This window comes from Nematolebias whitei, chromosome 2 (assembly GCF_014905685.2).
Source record: "Nematolebias whitei isolate Nwh7 chromosome 2, NemWhi1, whole genome shotgun sequence".
Classification (NCBI taxonomy): Eukaryota; Metazoa; Chordata; class Actinopteri; order Cyprinodontiformes; family Rivulidae; genus Nematolebias; species Nematolebias whitei.
This window is the reverse complement of record NC_056499.1, coordinates 5,767,379-5,777,463: the sequence shown is the minus strand read 5'-3', so window position 1 is coordinate 5,777,463 and position 10,085 is coordinate 5,767,379. Positions and strand designations below refer to the sequence as shown.

Genomic DNA, 10,085 nt, shown 5'->3' with positions numbered 1-10,085 from the left:
CTGATCAGCAGCAACATGAAACTGATCAGCAGCAGCATTAAACTGATTAGCAGCAACATGAAACTGATCAGCAGCTTGTTGATACTCCTTTTGAAATGTAAAGACTAGAATTGATTTATGTCACAAATATCTCCACTGATCTATTTTTCTTAGTCATCAAGAACATTTTTGCTTTTTGTTCAATCCATTGGGGGAAGCTGTGGCTGAGTGGTTAGAGTGGTCATCTTCCAATGGGAAAGTTGGGGGTTCGATTCCACTAGCAGTCACATGCTGAAGTGTCCCTGGGCAAGACACTGAAGCCCTCATTGCCTCCGATGTGTGTCCCATATGTGTGTGAATGTGATCTAAAGCTCTGATTAGTCTCTACAGATTCATATTATCTTTGTAGAGGTATAATAGAGTGCTGTGTGCACAGATTGAGGTTGTAGAGCGCTTTGAGTCTTGATAAGATAAAAAGGTGCCATACAAGTACAGTCCAGTGCACGTACAGTACAGTCCATTTACCATAATCAATATTTGAAATATTTCAAACGGTACTCCTCCTAGAACAAACATGGGACTTTTCCCATTTGTGCACATTGAGCTTTGAGTTCATTGTTCCTATCTAGAATCATCATTACCGGTATATGGATATTAAAAACACACTTCCTAAGTGTAAACTTGCATTTTACACCTCTAAGAATATGTCACAAGTTGAACCTACCGGTAATTTGATGTCTGTTAAATTTACATCTTGTAATTTTTTACAAATAATTTAACCCAAATTTTGCATAGCTGTGTTTAATTGCATTGATGATATGTGTTATTCTGGTTACTGACATTTGAAAATGCTTTGTAGCAAATCCTATTATGAACACTGGATATTTCTAATTACATGTTTACTACGCAGTTTTAGGAAAAAAAAAAAGATTTAAATGTTTTTTTCTACATTATATTAGATTGTTCTGAAATATTTATTCATACTGGTTATACAGTAGTCCCTCGCTCCTTCGCGGTTCGACTTGCGCGGACTCGCTCTTTCGCGGTTTTTCAAAGTAAGATTGGACATGACACACAACTGGCTGATTGATGGATGAGCTGCACGAGCGGCATGGAATTTTCATTTAAAATGAATTATTTAAAATTATTTAGCGCCTGCGGTCTCAGTGTGCAGCCCAGAGGTGCAGGGAGAACCTCCCTCCTGCAGCCTGTCATGATCTCCGCTCTCTGCCACGCCCACTTCTCCGCTGCAAGCACACTCATGCTCATCACCTGTTGTGTCAATAAACAGTTTAAATGTGAATACTGTAAATAAACAATCCATGCTCAGAAAAAAAACCCAAACGAGTTCAGGTCAGGCCTGGCTGGATTTTTTAGGTCCGAATGCAACTAGTTCAGAGCCGATCCTTGATGCACTCCCACCTCCACCTTGAAGCTATCTGTCACTCCTCACCACTCCTCCAGCACATCTCACCACTCTCCTGCTGTCCTCATACACGTCCTGCTGTCCTCATGCATGTCCTGCTGTCCTCACACATGTCCTGCACCAGTCTAACACTTCTCTGTCACCCCAGATTTCCTCATGCAACACCACACCTCCTCCCTCGGCACTCTGTCAGATGCTTTTTCTAAATCCACAAAGACACAATGGAGTTCTTTATGACCCTCTCTGTACTTCTCCATCAGCATTCTCAAAGCAAAGATGCATCTGTGGTGCTCTTTCTTGGCATGAACCCATACTGCTGCTCACAGATAGTCACCTCTCGTCCAAGTCTTGCTTCCACAACAAGATCTCTCAGATCTTCATCGTGTGGCTCATCAACTTAATTCCCCTGTAGTTGCTACAACTCTGTACATCACCCTTGTTCTTAAAAATGGGCACCAGCACACACTCTTTTTCTCTTCTTCACAACAACAGTCATTCTACACACAACCATCGGATGCTGTCTGGCCACGCTCTCCCCTGCCACAACCTTACAGTCTCCAGTCTCCCTCAGGTTTCTTCTTCTACACAGAATGTAGTCGATCCTTCCTCCACTCTTATAGCTCACTCTATGTTCCTCCTTTTGAAATTTGTGTTGACTACAGCCATTTCCAGTCTCTTGGAAAAATCCACCACCATCTGTCCTTCCTGGTTTCTTTCCTTGACACCAAACCTACCCATCACTTCCTCATCCCCTCTGTTTCCTTCACCAACATGTCCATTCAGGTCTGCTCCCATCACCACTCTCTCCTCCCTGGGAATACTCTCTATCACTTCATCCAGATCTTTCCAAAATGTATCTTTCTCCTCATCATCACATTCAACCTGTGGAGCATAACCCTTGACAACATTTAGCATCAGACCTTCTACTTACAGTAAGGAAAATAAGTATTTGATCACCTGTGAAAATCAATGTTAATATTTGGTACAGTATCTTTGTTTGCAGTTACAGAGGTCAAAGGTTTCCTGTAGTTCTTCACCAGGTTCACTGCAGCAGAGATTTTGGTCCATTCCTCCACAGATCTTCTCTAGATCAGCAGGTTTCTGGGCTGTCGCTGAGAAACACTGAGTTTGAGCTCCCTCCAAAGATTTTTTTATAGGGTTTAGGTCTGGAGACTGGCTAGGTCACTCCAGAACCTTGATGTGCTTCTTATGGAGCCACTCCTTGCTTCTCCTGGCTGTGTGCTTCAGGTCATTGTGATGTTGGAAGAACCAGCCACAACCCATCTTCAATGCTCTAACTGAGGGAAGGAGGTTGTTCCCAAACATCTCTCAATACATGGCCTCAGTCATCCTCTCCTTAATACAGTGCAGTCGTCCTGTCCCATGTGCAGAAAACTCCCCCAAATCATGAAGCTTCCACCCCCATGCTTCACAGTAGGAATGGTGTTTTTGGGATGGTACTCATCATTCTTCGTCCTCCAAACACAGCGAGTGGAATTAAGACCATAAAGTTCTATTTTGGTCTCATCTGACCACAGAACTTTCTCCCATGACTCCTCTGGATCATCCAAATGGTCATGGACAAGCTTCAGACTGGTCTGGACGTGCGCTGGTTTAAGCAGGGGACCCTTCCGTGCCATGCATGATTTTAAACTGTGAGGTCTTAGTGTATTACCCACAGTAACCATGGAAACAGTGGTGCCAGCTCTCTTCAGGTCATGGACCAGCTCCTCCCGTGTAGTTCTGGGCTGATTCCTCACCTTTCTTAGGATCACTGATACTCCACAAGGTGAGATCTTGCATGGAGCCCCAGTCCGAGGGAGATTGACAGTCATGTTTAGCTTCTTCCATTTTCTAATAATTGCTCCAACAGTTGATCTTTTTTCTCCAAGCTGCTTGACAATTGCCCCGTAGCTCTTTCCAGCCTTGTGGAGGTCTAGGGTTTTGTCTTTGGTGTCTTTGGACAGCTCCTTGGTCTTAGCCATGTTAGTAGTTGGAGTGTTACTGATTGTGTGGGGTGGACAGGTGTCTTCATGCAGCTAACGACCTCAAACAGGTGCTTCTGATTTAGAATCATAAGTGGAGTGGAGGTGGACTTTTTAGAGGAGGACTAACAGGTCTTTGAGGACCAGAATTGTTGCTGGTTGGCAGCTGTTCAAATACTTATTTGCAGCAGTAACACACAAATAAGTTATTTAAAACATCATACATTGTGATTTCTGGATTTTTTTTTTATTTTTTAGATTATGTCTCTCACAGTGGACATGCACCTAACAGGAAAATTTCAGACCCCTCCATGATTTCTAAATGGAAGAACTTGCAAAGTTGCAGGGTGTTCAAATACTCATTTTCCTCTCTGTATACCTTCAGACACATCACCCTCTCTGACACTCTTTTCACCTCTACTACATTCTTTGCCAACTCCTCCTTCAGGACCACCCCTTCTCTATTTCTATCCTCACCATGGTAAAACAGTTTAAACCCTGCTCCAATGCTGCGAGCCTTGCTGCCCTTTGTCTTTTGGACACATAAAACATTTACCTTCCTTCTCTGCATCATGTCAGCCAGCTCTCTACATTTGCTTGTCATTTTCTCCACATTTAAGAGTTGCCACCTTCATTCCTACATTCTTGATTTTCCTGTTCTCCCTCTGTCTCACGACACGTTTCCCTTTCCAAATTGTGTTCTTTGACACTTGTTGGGGATTTATATATATGATCTTCTGTAACAGTTTTTTTTCTCATTCGGCTTCTTGTATGGTGTTCTGTAGCAATTAAAATGTTAAATTTAACTGGAAAAAATAAATTTTCTAAGACCCTGCCTAAATCTTATATGATAAATTGTCTTTCCATACCCTTCCTCTACCAACCCTTGTCAGTGTAACCCTCCGCCTGCGGTAGATGTGCTGAGGCTGGAGTAGCCACCATTTTGCATGTCTGGTGTGTTCCTCCCTTCATTGCTAATAGAGACGATTCCAGTTCTTTTCTGGCATTATTACGGCTTGTAAGTACATCGAAGGAATAGCATGTCGTCATAAATGTGGAAAACTTGTTTTGCCTGTCCATATGTATTCGTGGTTTGCTTGTGTGAACGCTTGTGTTAGCGCTGCATAGGAAGCGGCAGCCCCTCGGTGCACCGGGGCTGCGCCTGTCAGCAGCTAACTTAGCTCAGGCTAGCTATGTGCTAGAGCAGCGGTGCGACTGTTCGCCCACTCGTACACTTTGTGACAACTTGTTACACCAGTGTTACAGTTGATATATTCAGTTTTAAACGCGAGTGTAAGCGGCTACCTCCGTTGTTTCCGTAGTGTGTCAGTTAGCTAACGCTACTCGCTAGCTTGATAATCCAAACGCTTCAAGGCCTAAACTGCACCATGTCCTGATCAATCGGTGATTAGACTTAATGCCCCTTTTTAGACAATTCTGCACTAATGCTGATGATGTGAACTCTAATTTAAATGTCAGCCATGGTCACACCACATTCAATGATACTTTGTCCTTTTTAGTTCCTGGTTCATATCCAGGTTGGGCTCAGTTTTGATAGGTGTGCTAATTGAATCCCAAGACGTTTCATGGCTTGTTTGGGAGTAAACTTTGTGTCATTGTTCAAATGTAAACTTTTTATTTTTTTTAATAAGGTAAGACTTGGATATCCAAGAACTACTTTCCAGGAAGCTTCTTTAGGGGAGGAGTTGGATTCTCTAAAGTTTTATGAGAAAAGTAATTTTGGTGTTTAATCAAGATTGTTGCAGCAGAATCATGTTGGTGTCACCTGCTGCATCTCAAGCAGGTTCATGTCAGGGAAGTGAAAAAGTGAGACAACCATTTCTATCAATCTGTGCGATCACCTGGAACAGACATTTAATTGTGCTGACGGTGGTTGTTCCAGTAATTATAATTGTTGGTTTGTACATTTTGTGCCTTTTATTTGCTTATTATAGCACCTGGCTGTCACATTATTACTGATACATGTGTCAAAGTCGAGGCACGGGGGCCAAATGTGGCCCTCGTTGACGTCTTGTCTGGCCCCCCAAGATGATAAACGTAAAATACTTTAGTCACTTGAATTTGTTTCTATAATCTTTGGTTATTCTGTCAAAAGTGCAGCAGGGAACGTCAAATGAGACCAAACTCTTGTCTTGTTGAGGAACCTGCAATCAAGACAAGATGTTGAGTATTTTTTAACTTGAGTCAATTCTAAAATTGGTCCTTAGTTTGAAATTAGGTTTTAATTTCAGTTCCCTGTTGTAAGTGGGTTTTACATCCCTGCGAGAGTTGGACAAAGCTCCTCTTCAAAGTTTTTAGCTTCCTGTCATTAAATTAAAAAATAATAATAATAATCCACGGTGAAGTGCTTTTGTTGAGTTTGGCGACTAAATCTTTAACGCTCAGCAAAGTGTTGCAAACTGAATGAAAGGGTTTGGAGTTGCTGCAAAGAGACTTTTGACATTAAAAATAGGTATCAGAACGTTGTTGGGCCGACTAACTTGGTTTTTGTTGCCACTTTTAAATATAACGGTCACTGTTCACGCCTGAGAATAGTAGCAGGTGTGTTTTTGAGGTGTGCATTTCTCGTGACATACCCTTACGTCCATTTCCTCTTTGCATTTGGGGGTGCCTTTTAAAGCCAGGGGACTTTTTATTCAGTTAGTAACTGTATCGCTCCACAGACCTGTCAACAACAACATGCTTCAGGTTGAATCTGGAAGGACGTCTAGTTCTGTTTTTCTTTTTTTAACTAATAAATTGCGATAAAAACGGACTAAAAATGAGATAAAAGGCAAAAAGAATGAGCTTTATATATTAATATTAGCTGCCCTGATGTTTGAAGATGGGCGTAGGTAAAAAAAAAAAACAATCAGTCAAACCCTTAAGGGATATAACATTTCTGTTTGATTCAGATTTTATTTTTTTAAGGAAATAAAACCTAAACGTGAGTAATTATGACTCTTATAGTTGAAACATTCACTCGTGTCCACTGCTCTTTATCTGACTGAATGAATTCCTGATGCTCCAAACTGTTGTAAACTGAAAATGGCACAAAAAGACCGCGCGTACAGTGGAGTTTGGTTTAGGTCACATGATGTCCGTCAAAATGAACGTTCACAGTTTTATGTGCGCAGACGAATCCCGTTTCAGTTTGTTGCGTCTGTTTAAGCCTCGTGAGGTCGCCCCCCTCCACATTTGGAGATAAAAAGGCGGCGAGCATTAAAACCTTAAACCTCCTTGACCCGTTTAGACGAGCAGGTGACGACGTATCTGTGCTGACCAACAACGGTTTGAAAATATCAAAGTAACGTTTCTTCGTGGAAAATCAAAATCAAGAATGCGAACTTGTAGCGCTGCTAATAATTAACCAGCAACTTGAGCAACACTTTTCTCAACTGAACCAAACTTCTTCTGCCGGTTATTCGAATCTAATCGAGGCTTAAAACGTTGAAGAGGAAGTTTTTGTTTTGAGCGTTTCACAGTGTTTGCGAAATACATCCCTAGATAAAAGCTGTTTGTCGTGGTTTTGTGTACCTGCCTGTTAGGAGAAATGTAAAACTCTATAAAGTTTGATCAGTCGGAGATCCTAAATTAAGCTTTTGTTTATTTTATTTGTTTTTTATGTTTCCCAAGTGTTTGCTGTGAACCTCCACATGCGTTCAGATATTTTGACGCAGCTTTTCGTTTGTCGTGATCAGTTTGCTGTTTCACGTATAAATATTACATGAACACTTTTCTATTTTAGATGTTTGCATTGAAGAGGAGCACAATACACGAACAGCTTATTGAATATAATTATGCTCTGCTGCCCATCGTCTGTCTCTTGTCTGAGTTTAGTCTCTGGAGCTCATTTTATTTTTCTAGAATTGAGCCGGAGTATGAAATGGCAGCAGTAAGTTAATGTATGGGGAATACGGAACAGTAATTTAATCAGCTCTCATCAATGCTTACCTTGGATGGTGATTATAAGCACAGCAAGAGTCGGGATACATGGAGCCAAACACCGGGTCCGTTCAGCCGAGGTCATTTAAACGGTGTTGGGACAGACGGCAGGTCTCTGGTTTTATTAAAGTGTGGCCTTGACGTCCACCTTCTCTTTCATCAAAGTGGATTCTCCGTTTCGCCACAACCCACCACATTATTCAACAAAAATATCTTTTCTCCTCTCTGTCTCAACGTTTTATTTTTCTCATTAAACCGGTATAATATTAAAAATGGTCCTTTGATTTGATCGGATGTTGGGGAGATTTTGTTCCCTGTTGGTCGGACTCGCTTCAAGACTCCAACGCGTCGACAGGACGGTTGATTTTCATCAACACCGTGTGGGGGGAATTGCCCATAATATTTTAAGTTATTTCTAAATCCTTGGCAGGGCTTCAGGCGGAACGGAAGCGTTAACGTTCTTCGAAATGGAAATCGATTTTTTCCAACAGGTTAACAAAGAAGAAAAATTACCGTATTTTTCGCTGTACAAGTTGCATTTTTTTTTGCATAAATTAGCACGCCTGCAACTTATACAGCGAAGTGATGTATTAGTCTCTCTTCCCCCCCATATTTATAACTAACTTTTGGCTGAGATCTGACACTTTCATTCATTCCGGCATGGAAAATATTGAACACTCATTTTCAGCTGCTAGATGCGATATAGCAAGCCAAGTGCCTCATTAATAGGTAAAAGTGGCTATTAATGAGATGCTTGTCTTGCCATACCGAGCCACCTTGTCTCACTCATGGAGCAAACGTCAAATCGGCTGCATTTCACCGCACCGCCCCGGTGAAATGCAGCCGATTTGATCGTTAAAGTGCATTTATTAAGGAACGGTTCAACTGAGACACGCCTTCACTTTAACGTCGAGCAAACAAATAATTGTTTTTAAGTGTTAATCTTGTTAAATTCTTGTTAGGGTCCTCCCGCGCCATTTGGCAGCCCATCGATTTTTACACACTTTTCCGGGATGTCAGTGGTGACGCATAATAGATGCGACATATTTGTTTTGTTTTTTCCACTTTATTAAACGTATTTGGACGGATGCGACTTGTACGGTAATCTGTTTTGGACACTACAGAGCAGAATTGCAGAATGTCACCTGTAGAGGCCACAAAACAAGGGGGAGCCAAAAAGCATCAACTGATCACTTTGAACGCGTCAAAAGTAAAACGAGGAATAAAAACTTAATGTCAAAATGGCTAAAGAGCGAATAATCGTATAACCTTAACATTTGTGACAGTTGCTCCCTTTCAACCAAAATGACGCCGGTGCCGGTCGATAGATGTTCCAGACTGGTGCCGTAAAACCAGCAGAGATCCTGTTGGGTTGATCACAATCAGAAAGATTCCTCAAAGACTCTGTCACTTTAAATGTCTCCTCCAGGACATGTTGGAACAATATTCTGAGGACTGCAGGGGAGAGATCGGTTACTCGGATCTGTTTTTTCCTTTTTGCACAAAACGATCTTATTAATGTTCTTATGATTGTTGGACGAGAGCTGTTTATGAAGGCATCTTATAATGCGTCTATTTTACGATACTTCTTGTAAATCAGATTTGTACGTGTCGTTTTCTGCAGAATCTACAAAGACCAGGGAGTGATTTTTACAGATTTAACAATGTTCATAAAGTTGCGAACAATGTGCAGCTCAGTGTGCGGCACCTATCCGTCTCCAAACCACAACAGGCAATATTAAAAGGAAACTGCAAGAAACGTGAGACGGTACGCTCACGTTTGTCCACTGTTGCTTCATTTTCTTGGCTGTTGATTTTCTGTTGCGTAGAATACATAGCTGGCTTTGTATTTCAAATATCGCAATAGAGCACCTTCCTGACGAATTAAGCGGAGATGCTGCAGAGCATGTCCATGTTTTTAATGCTCTAAAACGAAAACGCTTCAAAAAGACCCATGAATGTTGTTGGTCTGTCCTCACGGCTGTACAGATGCCTGTTCCTCAGACTGACATGGCTGCTGTAGTGATTATGGGCGTCTCTGAACTTTGTGCCAAGACGACCTAAAAATTAATTAGTTGCAATCTTTTTGTCGGCCAGTGGTTGAAACTTAGTGTTCACAAAGAAACGCACGAAGACGTGTTTTCACAACTAAGCATGCTGCGCTCGTGAATATTTAAGCCTGGCAGTTTCTTGTGCGCTCTCAGACACGCACGCTGTTCCAGGAATCGGATTTCCCTTGCTGTTCTCATTTGCCTCTGCTCTTTTAATTCTGGTCAAATAAACAGCACTTGATGAAAATGTTGCGCCTTTCAAGGTCAAAAGCTTCATCGTGCCACAGCGTAGGTGTTGTTTTTTATTTTTTAAACTAATATAGACACAATCTACTCTAGAGAAATCTACATATATAAAAAAAAATAAGCTGTTGGTTTGTGTGTACAGTAGTCCCTCGCTACTTCGTGGTTTGTTCACAGTACAGCTCTATCGCGGTTTTTCAAAATAAGATTGAACACGACACAATTGGCTGATTGATGGATGAGCCGCACGATCGGAATGCAATTTTTATTTAAAATAGATTATTTAAATCTTTTTAGCACCTGCTGCAGCTTTGTGCAGCCCGTACTGCAGGATAAACTTCCTGCTGCAGCTGATCAGCTGATCAGAAGTGGAGAAGGAGAAGTGGGCGTGGCCAAGAGCGCTTGCAGGTGGCAAAGAGCAGAGGAGGCAGGGAGCTGAAATCATGACACTGTGCT

At 41.7% G+C, this 10,085-nt stretch overlaps 1 protein-coding gene across 2 annotated transcripts in view; it reads left to right on the top strand.

The window, feature by feature from the left end:
- The first annotated feature begins 4,305 nt into the window (after positions 1–4,305).
- ap1g1 (adaptor related protein complex 1 subunit gamma 1) overlaps positions 4,306–10,085 on the top strand; it is a 24,722-nt gene continuing 18,942 nt past the window's right edge. For both annotated transcript variants that reach the window (XM_037689642.1, XM_037689631.1), the window contains exon 1: positions 4,306–4,408. The gene's annotated coding sequence lies outside the window, so the exon portion shown is untranslated. The remainder of the gene's footprint in view (positions 4,409–10,085) is intronic.